This window comes from Cebus imitator, unplaced genomic scaffold (genome assembly GCF_001604975.1).
Source record: "Cebus imitator isolate Cc_AM_T3 unplaced genomic scaffold, Cebus_imitator-1.0 Scaffold220, whole genome shotgun sequence".
NCBI lineage: Eukaryota > Metazoa > Chordata > Mammalia > Primates > Cebidae > Cebus > Cebus imitator.
Window position 1 is genome coordinate 29,622 of NW_016107535.1, and position 12,539 is coordinate 42,160.

At 44.3% G+C, this 12,539-nt stretch overlaps 1 protein-coding gene across 11 annotated transcripts in view; it reads left to right on the top strand.

The window, feature by feature from the left end:
* Positions 1-12,539, top strand: part of ST6GAL1 (ST6 beta-galactoside alpha-2,6-sialyltransferase 1) — a 132,058-nt gene that overhangs the window by 25,567 nt on the left and 93,952 nt on the right. For 6 of the 11 annotated variants that reach the window (XM_037746082.1, XM_037746077.1, XM_017549560.2 and 3 more), the window contains one exon: positions 7,293-7,418. The exons of 3 other annotated variants lie outside the window; for them this stretch is intronic. The gene's annotated coding sequence lies outside the window, so the exon portion shown is untranslated. Of the gene's footprint in view, positions 1-2,657; positions 2,677-5,007; positions 5,343-7,292; positions 7,419-12,539 lie in introns of those variants that run through there. 2 more of the 11 variants (XM_037746080.1, XM_037746079.1) reach the window with 2 other exon arrangements.

Sequence of the window (12,539 nt, forward strand, 5' to 3'; positions counted from 1 at the left end):
AACTTTTAGTATTTGCATCATAGAGGTGTAGTCATTCCTCCTGTTTTATACTAGGTGGGTCACACCTGGAAACTTAGTAGAAAAGTTTCTCTTCAAAATTTCCTTTCTTGTGAAAAAATAAATTTGCTAATAACTCTTTGTTAAGCCCTATCCTATGTAGCTGTTAGACATGCATGCTTACAGCATGTAGTATATTCTATGTCCTTGTACTTTAACCAAGATATCTGTGCTGGACGTGCTCACAGGCATGTCCCAGCTCACAGCCTATGTCCCTTACCTGTTTAAAAAAGTTTTAAGTTATTAGCCAATTGGGTTTTAGTTTAGTTGGAGGTCTGGCTCCAACGAACAGAGATCAGACGTAGCAGTAAGGACAACCCCAAATGTGTAAGGGATACACATGTCTGCTTTTCCTTTGTTCATTGTATTCTTGTGGCAAAATGGTTAGTGAGGCTGCCCTTCCTGCAGTGCAAGAAGTAAAAATTGCTTTGCTGAGAGATCCTTTGTCTCTGCTAATTTTTCTTTGTGGCACCGAGCATCTGTTTCCAACACTGTCATTCTTTTACGAGTGAAGTGGGCAAATGGAAATAGGCGCAGAGGACAATAAACAGAAAAGTTAGGACCTTCAGAAACCATGTTATCTAAAGAATGATTCAAAGACTGAGAATGTTTAGCTTAAAAAAGAGAAGGTTTAAGAATGCCATAGTCACTCCAGCCTGGGTAACAAGAGTGAAGCTCCATCTAAAAAAAAAAAAAAAATACCATAGTCTTAAAAGGTTGTTTTATGGAAAAAAGAACAGATATTTGTTAGAACCAGAAAATGGATGCTTAGGGAAATGGGGAAGAGTTCAGTCCAATGTATAAAATAATTCATAATTAATATTTGGCTCTCTGCAGGCAGGCCATCTTGAAAGAAAGCTAATCATTATTACAGATGTGGAAGTAGATGCTGGCTGGCTACTTTTCGTTGCTGTGAGAGTGGGGAATTTTTATTCATCAGGTAGAGGAGTAAGCTGGTGTCCACTAAGATCTTTTCTGACTGTGATGGTGTGATGCTAGGCCTTAGAGAGCATGAAGCCCATGCACCATGGTCAGGGGAACCTGGGTAACATTGTTGGCAGGCTAATGGGAGCTGGTAGTGTAGAAAGCTTGAGCTTTGGATGGAAATCTTCCTGTATTTGACTTTCTGTCAGCATAGAGAGAGAATACATCAATTTGAATTTATGTAAGATAATTAGTATTCCAAGGTTCCGACCAGATAGCATTTACTATTTGAAAAATAGCAGAATAACTACAGGGCATTTGATTTTGTTTTTCTTCTCCCAAGGGATCTCGGGGACCCTATGGACCTTCTGGATGTCCTTCCAGCACTGCTTCATCAAGGTCAAGGTCCAACACTCTTTCTTCACAGGAACCCTTTCTTACCCACCCTTACTTGTAGGGGCAGTCTTTCCTTTGGGTGCTGTAGGCGTGGGCTTTGGAGTCAGATGAGTGGGTTGAATGCTAGCTCTGTACCAGCTCCATGACTGTGGGCAAGTGGCTTAGTTCTTCATGTAAAGCTTCTTCTTCTTCTTCATCTTCTTTTTTTTGAGACTGAGTCTTGCTCTGTCACCCTGCCTGGAGTGCGGTTGTGAGATCTCAGTTCACTGCAATCTCTGCCTCTCAGGTTCAAGTGATTCTCCTGCCTCAGCCTCCCCAGTAGTTGGGATTATAGGTGCCTACCAGCATGCCTGACTAATTTTTGTATTTTTAGTAGACAGGGTTTCGTCATGTTGGTCAGGCTGGTCTCAAACTCCTGACCTCAAGTGATCTGCCCACCTTGGTCTCCCACATGGATGGGATTACAGGTGTGAGCCACCAAGCCCGGCCTACAGCTTCTAATTTGTGTCTATTAAATGCAGGTGACTCGTTTCCACCTGCCAGATTCTTAATGATTCTTAATGATTATTGGAGAGAGACAAGCTGCCCAGCAGCACGGCACTAGCACGTTGCTCATGTCGAGTCAATGGTGTTAACATGTGTGATGATAGGCAGAGACTGTTGATAGACTTGATAATGATATTCAGTCTCCTAGGGGTAGCTACTTGGTGTGAAGAATTTCTTGGCGGGGGCTGAGGAGAGTTCTCTACCTCACCTCAACAGCAGCTTGCATTCTCTAGTCCTTCCCTTTCAGACCATTGCAATCCGTTCCTTCAGGATGCTCTTTTTCTTGATTTCCTCTAAAAAATTTCAATAAGGAATATAAACCAGGAGGCTGAGGCAGGAGGATCATTTGAACTGGGAGGCAGAGGTTGTGGTGAGCCGAGATCCTGCTATTACACTCCAGCCTGGGCAACAAGAGTGAAACTTCAGCTCAAAAACCAAACAACAAAAACCCAAGATGCTTGTTCCAGCGAGTTCTCCATCACTCCCTCTCATGCTTGTCCGCCTCCCCACCTCCTCCACCCCTGCTCCCAGGTCATCTGCTGATCACCGGGCTGGGTTTCACAGGACTGGTGTGAATCACCTCACCAGGCTTCTGCCCTTTGTAGTTTGTAGTAGCTAACTGACGAGTTTTTTCTTTTTCTCATGTCAGGGTGTTTCCACTGAAGCCTTTGTTTATGATGTGGGAGAGACAGGTAGCACCTAGCTAGCTGCCTTCTCTTGGACTTGCTGTATTTGGCTCTTCAGTCAGGCCAGGTATTGATTTTATTTTCCCTTGGGTGGAAATCAGGTGCACTAGCCTTTTTTTGGTTTTGTTTTGTTTTTTTGAGACAGGGTCTGGCTCTGTTACCCAGGCTGAAGTGCAGTGGTATTCAAATTAGAATCCAGATAATGTCTAAGTGCAATGGAGTGCTGTGACATTTAAGATTGCTAAAATGCTGGCCAGCCATGGTGTCTCACTCCTATAATCCCAGCACTTTGGGAGGCTGAGGCGGGTGGATCACCTGAGGTCAGGAATTTGAGACCAACCCGACCAACATGGCAAAACCCCATCTCTACTAAAAATACAAACATTCCATAGGTACCTTATTCATGATTCATTTGTTCAGGGCATACAAAAGGGATTTCTTAGGACCTAGCCTGGGCCTAGTGGTGTGGTAGGTGCCTGGGCTTCAGAGAAGGCTGGGACGGTTCCTAATCTCTGAAAGTCATGCCCTGATAGAGGAAACAGACGTAGAAACTGTGAGGGGTGTGGTCTTGGGGTCTGTACAGCGTGCTGTGGGAGCACAGGGGAGGGGTTCCTAACTTAGACTGGGGGTCAGGGAGGCTTTGGCTCCTGATACTGAATTACTTAATATTTGACACACTTTTTGTGTCAGACTCCCTGGCTCTTTCTACACATTGAGTCAGAGGGTATCTCTGGTTCCTCCCTGGATGGCCTGATACCAGCCGTTTCACTCGCCCTCCCAAGGGATTATCTCCTCTGGCCTCTCCGGGTCTCACGAGTGAAGGTGTGTGTTCCTGTGGCCTGGGTTCCTTGGAAGCATGGGTTATTCACTGGCTGGCCTCATCCCATACGGATCCTCTGGGGTGATCCTATTCGCCTGTCTCCTTTGCTCTCATAACTCCACTGCTGGTGGCAGAGGTGGGGATGTTGAGCTTGTGAGCAGAAGTAAGTACAACCAAGCCCAGAACTTGACTCTGCTCACCTTCCCGCAGTGGAGCTCAGGGTTGGAATCCTTTCCCCAGCCACCTCCCCTCCCATCTGAGGACAGAGGGTAACCTGCCCATCTTCTTTGGAGTTATCAGTGGGTCCAACTCTTTGAAAGGCCTTTTAGATAGCATATCCTTCTATTGTCTCCAATCTCCCTCCTCTCCAGCTGACCTCTCATATGGCCAAATTGATTCTGAGGTTGGGAATCCAGTTCTTCAAACTGAACTCTTCCGACTCTGCTGTGGTATGTGAAAACAGTTTCAGTATTCAGTCATGAATACCTTCCAAAATCCTAAATGTAGTACATGACCATTGGTATGGTTTGCCCGTGTCCCCACCCAAAATCTCATCTTGAATTGTAATCCCCATAATCCCCACGTGTCAAGAAAGAGACCAGGTGGAGGTAATTGAATCATGGGGGCTGTTTTCTCCATGCTGTTCTCATGACAGTGAGTGAGTTCTCACAAGATCTGATGGTTTTATGTGTTTAGCAGTTCCTACTGCCACCTTGTGAAGAAGGTGCCTTGCTGACCCTTTGCCTTCCACCATGACTGTAAGTTTCCTGAGGCCTCCCAAGCCATATGGAACTGCAAGTCAATTATAAATTATCCAGTCTCTGGAACTTCTTTGTAGAAGAGTGAGAATGGACTAATACAATCATGACCTTAAAAGCAAAACAAAACAACAACATGGCAGGGCACAGTGGCTCACGCCTGTAATCCCAGCACTTTGGGGGGGCCGAGGCAGGCAGATCACCTGAGGTCAGGAGTTTGATACTAGCCTGCCCAACACGGCAAAACCCCATCTCTACTGAAAATACAAAAATTAGCCGGGCATGGGGCATCCAACTGTAATCCCAGCTACTCAGGAGGCTGAGGCAGGAGAGTCACTTGAACCTGGGAGGCGGAGGTTGCAGTGAGCTATCTCGCCACTGCACTCCAGCGTGGGCAACAGAGTGAGACTGTCTCATAAACAACAAAAATAGCAACAACAACAATTTGAGGCCTTCTTTTTTGAGAACACAAAAGCAAATTAGACGTCACCCTTGCCCCTAAGGTCTCACCGTCCATTATCTATCTAGGTCATACGGTTTCCACTGCTGGTCAGCGTTTATGAGGCAAACCCTTTACTAACTTGCGTAACACTGCCCATCCTATCAGTTCTTCCTGGGAGACAGCAGCTGGGTCCTGTGGCAGAGGATGGCTGTTCCTTCCTCCCTCCCGTCACTCCCTTCCTCTGTCTCCTGGCGATAGCTGTGGGCTGCAACTCTGACTTGAGTGTTTGTGTCCCTACAGCGTTGTGTGGGGGCTCCCTTTGCAGCTACTTGATAAACACCCGCATGAGAAGTCGAAATTACAAGTTCATAAAGGAATCTAATTCGAGGTCACACTGCTGGTGGGTCCCTGTGGTTCCTGTTTGGTGGCCCTTGGGCAGAGCACATCCTTTGGCAGTTCACCCTCATAAACATTCAGTTTGGTTATTAAGTGGCCATAGTAACCCAAAGGAGTTAAGATGGAAAGAAAAGTACTTCTCGTTTTTGGCATAGGGTCACCTGTATGTCTTTGTTCTAAACAAAAGTCATTTCCTGTCCTGTTCTCTCAAGCATGTTAGGTGGGATGGAATGGAAGACGGCATTGCAGCAGAGAAGCAGGAAGCGAAACTGTACAGTAGCGCAGACTTGCAGAAGTGACCCCTTGGGAATCACAGGGTGCGGTTTTCTCTGCTTCTCAGTTAGATAACGTGACAAGTTGATTTTTATTTATTTATTTATTTTATGTTTTAGAAAATGAAGAGACCTAGGTAAATAACTGTGCCTTAAAGCCCTTGTTTCCACCCAGGGGTAGCAGCATGCTAGAAAAGAAAAGGGTAGGCCTGGGAAACTGGATTTGAATTTTGATTTTGTCACTTTCCAGCAGTGTGGCATTTCGAAAATCATTTGATTATTCTGAGCTTCAGTTTCTTCACCTGTAAAATAATCAACCCACAGGGTTATTCAGAAGATTTACAACAAAAGAGAGCGTACCTAGCACATGACTTTGTGTGAGTGATACTTATACCCGTGATGATAATGATAATAATCATCATAATAACAATTGAATGCTGGGCTCTCTGCTGCTGCATGTAGGCAGACGTGGCTCTACTTCCTCATCAAAGAGAGTCTCTGTGGCCCGAAGTACTCGGCAGGCTCCATGCCTTCCCCATATTTCTATGTGTTGAGATTAGATTGTCTTCAATCCTTAAATATAAACTCAAACAGTAGAGGCCTAGTACAGCTTCACCTTGGAGGAGAAAAATATGAGCATATAGAGTACTGTGTCAATTCAGCCCTGCTCAGCATTTGTTTTTAAAAATGGAGAGACTGAGAGAGAAAGAGAGGGTAACTGAAATAATGCCCACGGCTCTGGCAGCCACACCAGTGCAGGTGGGGAGACATGAATGAGAGATTCTCTCCATCTCTGTAGGGAGAGCAGCTTGTTGGGTCAGGTGTGATCCCAGTGTTTAAATGTTTGTCTTTTTAGTGTAACCTGGTAGTCAACTGAAGATAATTATTTCTTCTGGTACAAATCCTGATCTCTTTCAGGGCTGGAGTTTAACGCAGCTGTGTTAGATTCACTGAGTGAAATTTTGTATGAGTGTCTAGGGCTGTATAAGCAGACTACATATTCTGTATTTTATAGGTGATTCAAAGTGGGGGGACTTTTTATTTGTTTAACTTTCATTTACGGCACGTGACTAGTCATACAAAACAAGATTTTATTTTAACTGACTTCCAATTCAGCTGTTTTTTTTTTTTTTTCATTTTTACCATAGATATTTCAGTATGTGTATTTAAAAGATAGAGACCCTTTAAAAATAGGCCAGGTACAGTGGATTGTGCCTGTAATCCCAGAAATTTTGGAGGTCAAGGCCAGCAGATCACCTGAGGTCAGGAGTTTGAGACCAGCCTGGCCAACATGACGAAACCCTGTCTCTACTAAAAACACAAAAATTCGCCAGGCATGGTGGGTACCTGTAATCCTAGCTACTCAGGAAGCTGAGGCAGGAGAATCGCTTGAACCCTGGAGGCAGAGGTTGCAGTGAGCTGACATTGCGCCACTGCACTCCAGCCTGGGCGACAGAATGAGTCGTGCGTTTACTCTTATTGCACATACTATCCGTCTCACAAACACTTGCTTCCTGATGTTTTTTTTTTTTTTTTAATAAGAATAGGATCTTTTGTGATTCTTTTTCTTTTTAAATATTTGAATACAGGTCTACTTGAAGGACCAGTATATTGAAGGACTAGTCAGCTGTAGAAACCCTGACTTCAGGTCTTCACCCAAGAAGCTTTGTGTATTTACTTTTCCTGAGCCGTTCAGATAGAACATTGCATTTTTGAGACAGTAAGAGTTGGCAGCTTAGCTTAACTAGAAATAATCCGGATCTTATTTTGGAATTAGGAAGAAATATGTTATGATGTAGAAAAGCCCACTCTGTTACCTACACGGTGGCATAGCTTTGTGCTTTTCATGCTTTGTGGCCTTGCAAAGAGGTAGATAGAGTGTAGGTGGTTAGGAGGTATTTCCTGGCTAAAAATAGGAACAGGATATTGTGAGTCAGGAGCTCCTTCTCTCACAAACCTCTGTGCAAATAGCTGAGGGTTATGTATTTGCTGCAGGTGGTACTTAAACTCCAAGAACTTATGGCACACATGCTTGAGTGGACCATGGGTGAGCAGGAGAACCTGAAGTAGCAAAGGCAAGAAGGCAACGGCGTTCCATCTGTGGAAGGACCTACCAACCAGGTATCTCCGATGACAGGGCCCATCTCATAGGTGGCCCACTGTGCATCAGACCCTCATGTTTTCTTTGCATTAAGTGCTGTAGGATTCCAGGCTCATGCATACCTTCCTGATCCCCTGTTTTGCAAATGTTTGCACTCTAGGGTCCTTCTTGTTGACCTCTACATACGTGTCTTCTGCTTCTTGCTCCTCTCTGCTTGGGTCCTTGCTACACTGGTACTCTGTTTGGGTCCCTGGAATGTGGACCCACCTTCCACATTGTATTTGCCAGTTTGTTTGCAAGGCCATCTCCACTTTGAGCTTCTTCATGACTGCCTCACACAGCACCCTTGTTCTGTGTGGTAGTTTGAGGAGTTCTGTCTGTAGCACTGGGCTTTGGCTGTGTTGGAAGAGGGCAGCTGGGAAGGAGGAAGTGTACTCTTGGGGAAATTCATTTTTAGAGACATGAGACATGGAAAATAGTTCAGTAATAATATAAAATGATGCTACTTCCTCCTGACCTCTATAGTCCTTTGCATTTATCAAGCACTGCCACACGTGTTATGTTTTATCAAGCACTGTCATACGTGTTATGTTTTATCAAGCACTGTCATACGTGTTATCTCATGCAATGACCTGGGTGTCATCATGCCCTATTTTTTAAGTGACAAAACTGTCACTCAGAGGGATAAAATGACATGCTAAAAGTCATCTAGTTAGTAATGACAGAACCAGGGCTGGAGCCCAGGCTTCTGATGCTAAGGCTAGTTCTTTTTCAGCGCTCCATCATGTGTCTCAGGATGCGACACTGAGGCCTGGAAAGGAGAAGGAACTCACCCAGCCTAGAGATTAAGGATTTTAGGCTGGCTGCAGTAGCTTATTCCTCCTGACATTTCGAGAGGCCAAGGCGGGAGGATTTCTTGAGTCCAGGAGTTGGAACCTGGGCAACAAAGTAAAACCATGTCTTTACAAAGAATTAAAAAAAAAATACTCAGGTGTGGTAGCACACACCTGTAGTCACAGCTACTAAGGAGGCTGAGGCAAGAGGATCACTAGAGCCTGGGAGATTGAGGCTGCAGTGAGCCACGATGGAATCATTGTACTCCAGCCTAGAACAGAGTGAAACTCTATCTCAAAAACAAAAAACAAAAGGGAAGGATTTTAGACAGTGCTGACAATATTGAGACAATGCTGACCAGTGAGCCAGGATGGAGAAATAGAGAAAGAACTAACGTTGTGCAAATGCAGAACTATGTTGTAAGCCAGTGCTATCTGATAGAAATAGAAAGCAAGCTGCAAGTGTGGGCTGCCGCATATGTAGTTTTCAAATTTGTAATAGCCACATTAAAAAAGCAAAAAGAGGCTGGGCTTGGTGGCTCACACTTGTAATTCCAGCACTTTGGGAGGCTGGGGCAGGAGGATTGCTTGAGCCCTGGGGTTAGAGACCAGCCCGGGCAACACCTTGTCTCTATTATTATTTTTATAAAATTTAATTTTTTCAAATAAAAAAAGTAAAAAGAAACAGGTGAAATTAATTTAAACAATATAGGATAACACAGGGGTTAACGGCACTAGCCTGGGTGCAGTTGAAAATCTGTATATTTTCTAAAAGTAGACTGTGAAAAATAAAAAAAAGAAAATCCATGTATAGCTTTTGACGCCCCCTAAACTTAATACAAATAACCTCCTGTTAACCACAAGCCTTACTGATAACATAAAACATGGATTAACACATATTTCATATATTATGTTTTATATACTATTCTTATAATAAAGTAAGCTAGGGAAAAGAGTGTTATTAAGAAAATCATAAGGAAGAAAAATATATTTATTATTCATTAAGTAGAAGTGGATCATCATAAAGGTCTTCGTCCTCATCATCTTCACACTGAGCAGGCTGAGGAGGAGGAAAAGGAGGGGCTGGGCTTGTTTCAGGAATGGCAGAGGTACAAGAGGTAGAAGGACGTGGAGGGGGAGGCAGGAGAGAAAGGAACACTCAGTGTAACTATGATTGAAAAACATCTGCATATAAGTGGAACTGTGTTGTTTAAGGGTCAACTGTATTTTATTTAACCCAATATATTTAAAATACTGTTACTTTTCCATGTACTCAATATAAAATTACAAATCATACTATCTACATTCTTTTTTTCCATAAGAAATCTTTGATGTATACTTTTACACTTACAGCACATCTCAATTTGGCCTAGCCACATGTGACTAGTGGGCTGTTGCATTGTGGAGCCCAGTTCTAATCCTTTTACATATATTATTTCACATAGCTCAACAGTCCGTGAAAAGTTTATTACAGTACTAGCTCATGGTTGAGGAAATGGAGCCCAGAGAGGTTAGGTAACTTGCCTGGGGGTCATGAAGCTGGAAAGCAACAGAGCTGGATGCTGGCCTCTCCTTCCTCTTCCCACTCTGGCCAGTGGCGAGCCCTCCAGGAAGGGAAGAGGAGGGGGACGAGGTGAAGCAGGGGTAGCTAATTTCCAAACCATTGTTAAACTTGCTTCTGTGGAGGTGGCTGCTCCTGGGGCGGTAAAGGGAACCCTCCTCTTTAGATGCATATGCCAAAGCTAAGGGAGTCCTTTCACTAGTAAGCCTCCCTCAGGGGACGTGGGACCATTAACACCGCTTTCCTCTTCGAAGGTGAGCGCCATTCAAGTTGATAATGCAAAGGAAGAGCTCAGGTATGCCAGAACCAGGTCACTGTGGATGCTGAATAAATGTGTTTTCTGTCCCCTGTGCTAAGGCAAGAGACCTGGGGGAGTAGGCCTAGATTTGTTGCCTTCAAGGAAGAATAATGCTATATTTTGTATTTTTATATTTTTAATTATTTATTTATTTATTTATTTATTTATTTATTTATTTATAAAGGTGGGGTTTCACCATGATGGCCAGGCTGGTATTGAACTCCTGACCTCAGGTGATCCACCCACCTCGGCCTCCCAAAGTGCTAGGATTACAGGCGTGAGCCACAACGTCTGGCCTATTTTTATTATTTTTTTGAGATGAGTCTTGCTCTGTCACCAAGCTGGAATGCAGTGGCACGATCTTGGCTCACTGCAATCCCCGACTCCCTGGTTCAAGCGACTCTCCTGCCTCAGCCACCCGAGTAGCTAGGATTACAGGCACATTCCACCACGCCCAGCTAATTTTTTTTTTTAGACGATGTTTCGTTCTTGTTGCCCAGGCTGGAGTGCAATGGCGCGATCTCGACTCACCACAACCTCTGCCTCAGGGTTTAAGCAGTTCTCCTGCCTAAGCCTCCTGAGTAGCTGGGATTAGAGGCACTCACCACCACGCCTGGCTAATTTTTGTATTTTTAGTAGAGGCAGGGTTTCTTTATGTTGGTCAGGTTGGTCTCGAACTCCTGATCTCAGGTGATCTGCCTACCTTGGCCTCCCAAAGTGCTGGGATTACAGGCATGAGCCACCACGCCCAGCTAATTCTTGTATTTTTTAGTAGAGATGGGGTTTGACTATGTTGGCCAGGATGGTCTCCATCTCCCAATCTTGTGATCCGCCCACCTTGGCCTCCCAAAGTGTTGGAGTTATAGGCATGAGCCACTGCACCTGGCCAAAACTACTACGTTCTAACGGAGGGGAAGTGAAATAGGAGGGCCATGTGCATGCTCTGGAGGCAACAAACTTGGTGTCAAACTTGCTTTTCCTGTTTTACTTACAAACATTATGACAGCAGTAAAGATACACTTTTATTTCTTTATATATCTTTTAGAGACAGAGTCTCCCTCTGATGCCCAGGCTGGAGTGCAGTAGCTATTGTAGTTCACTGCAGCCTTGAACTTATGGGATCAGGAGATCCTCCTGCCTCAGCCTCCTGAGTAGCTGGGACTATAGGCATGTGCTATCACATAGAGCTATTTTAAGAAAATTGTTTTAGATTGTGTTGCCCAGACTGGTCTTGAACTTATGGCCTCCAGTATTCCTCCTGCCTTGGCCTTTCAAAGTGTTGGGATTTATCAGCATGAGTCATGGTGCCCAGCAAAGATACATTTTAAAAATCCTGCATCCTGATACAGTACTGTTTGCTTGTAACAATGGTCCCTCGTAATCATAGTCTATTTGCAAAGCAAGCTTTTAATAGAATTACAATTTTAGTGTTGATCAAAAGATTATTTTGGGCCAGGTGTGGTGGCTCACGCCTGTAATCTCAGCATTTTGGGAGGCCTAGGTGGGTGGATCACCTGAGGTCAGGAGTTCGAGACCAGCCTGGCTAATGTGGTGAAATCCCATCCCTACTAAAAATNAAATTAGGTGGGTGTGGTGGCTCATGCCTGTAATCCCAGCTACTCAGGAGGTTGAGGCAGGAGAATCACTTGAACCAGGGAGTCGGAGGTTGCAGTGAGCTGAGATTTCGCCATCGCACCCCAGCCTGGGCAACAAGAGCGAGACTGTCTCAAAAAAAAAAAAAAGTTTATTTTGTTTCTCCCGTTATCGTGAACATAGTTTTTCATCTTTATAGTGCATGTCGTGGGTTAATGGCTTCACAGGCAATCCTGGATTTCTTGATCACAATTTGCTTGTTCCTGTGGCTAGACATTTAGGTTGTTCCAAAATTTCTCAGCATTACATTTGATGCTACAGTAGGCAACCACATACTTATGCATCTTTTCTGTTTTTGAACTACTGTTGATCGCTCTGAGGTATTTTCTGAAGGTTTCACTTCTGTTTTCCCAGCCATGAGTGATGTATGAGCATGATAGTTTTGCTATCAATCACCAGCCTGGGGTATGAAAATTTGCTCAAAGTTTTGCTAAATTTAACTGTAGTAAAAATGGACCAAGTATTTGTTGTACTTCCCCAGGTGCTTCTTAGAACACTGCTCAAGTAACTGACCAGAGTGACAGGTGAGGTCATAGTTGGCAGAAAGGTGCCTGCCTTGGGAGAAGGTTGTTTTTCTTTGCAGATTAATGATGAGATCCAAATCCAAAGATTCACAGGTTTCAAGCTGGCCATATGGCTTCCCTAAGTGTGGCCTCAACTTCCTACAGTGGCACAGAAGCAGGGTAGAACTCAGTTCTGAAATTTCCACAGCCCAGGGAAAGGGATGACCTGCATGTCTCCTTCCAGACCCTCCAGTGCACATTGATCTGTCTCGGGCACTGAGTCAGAGGGATGA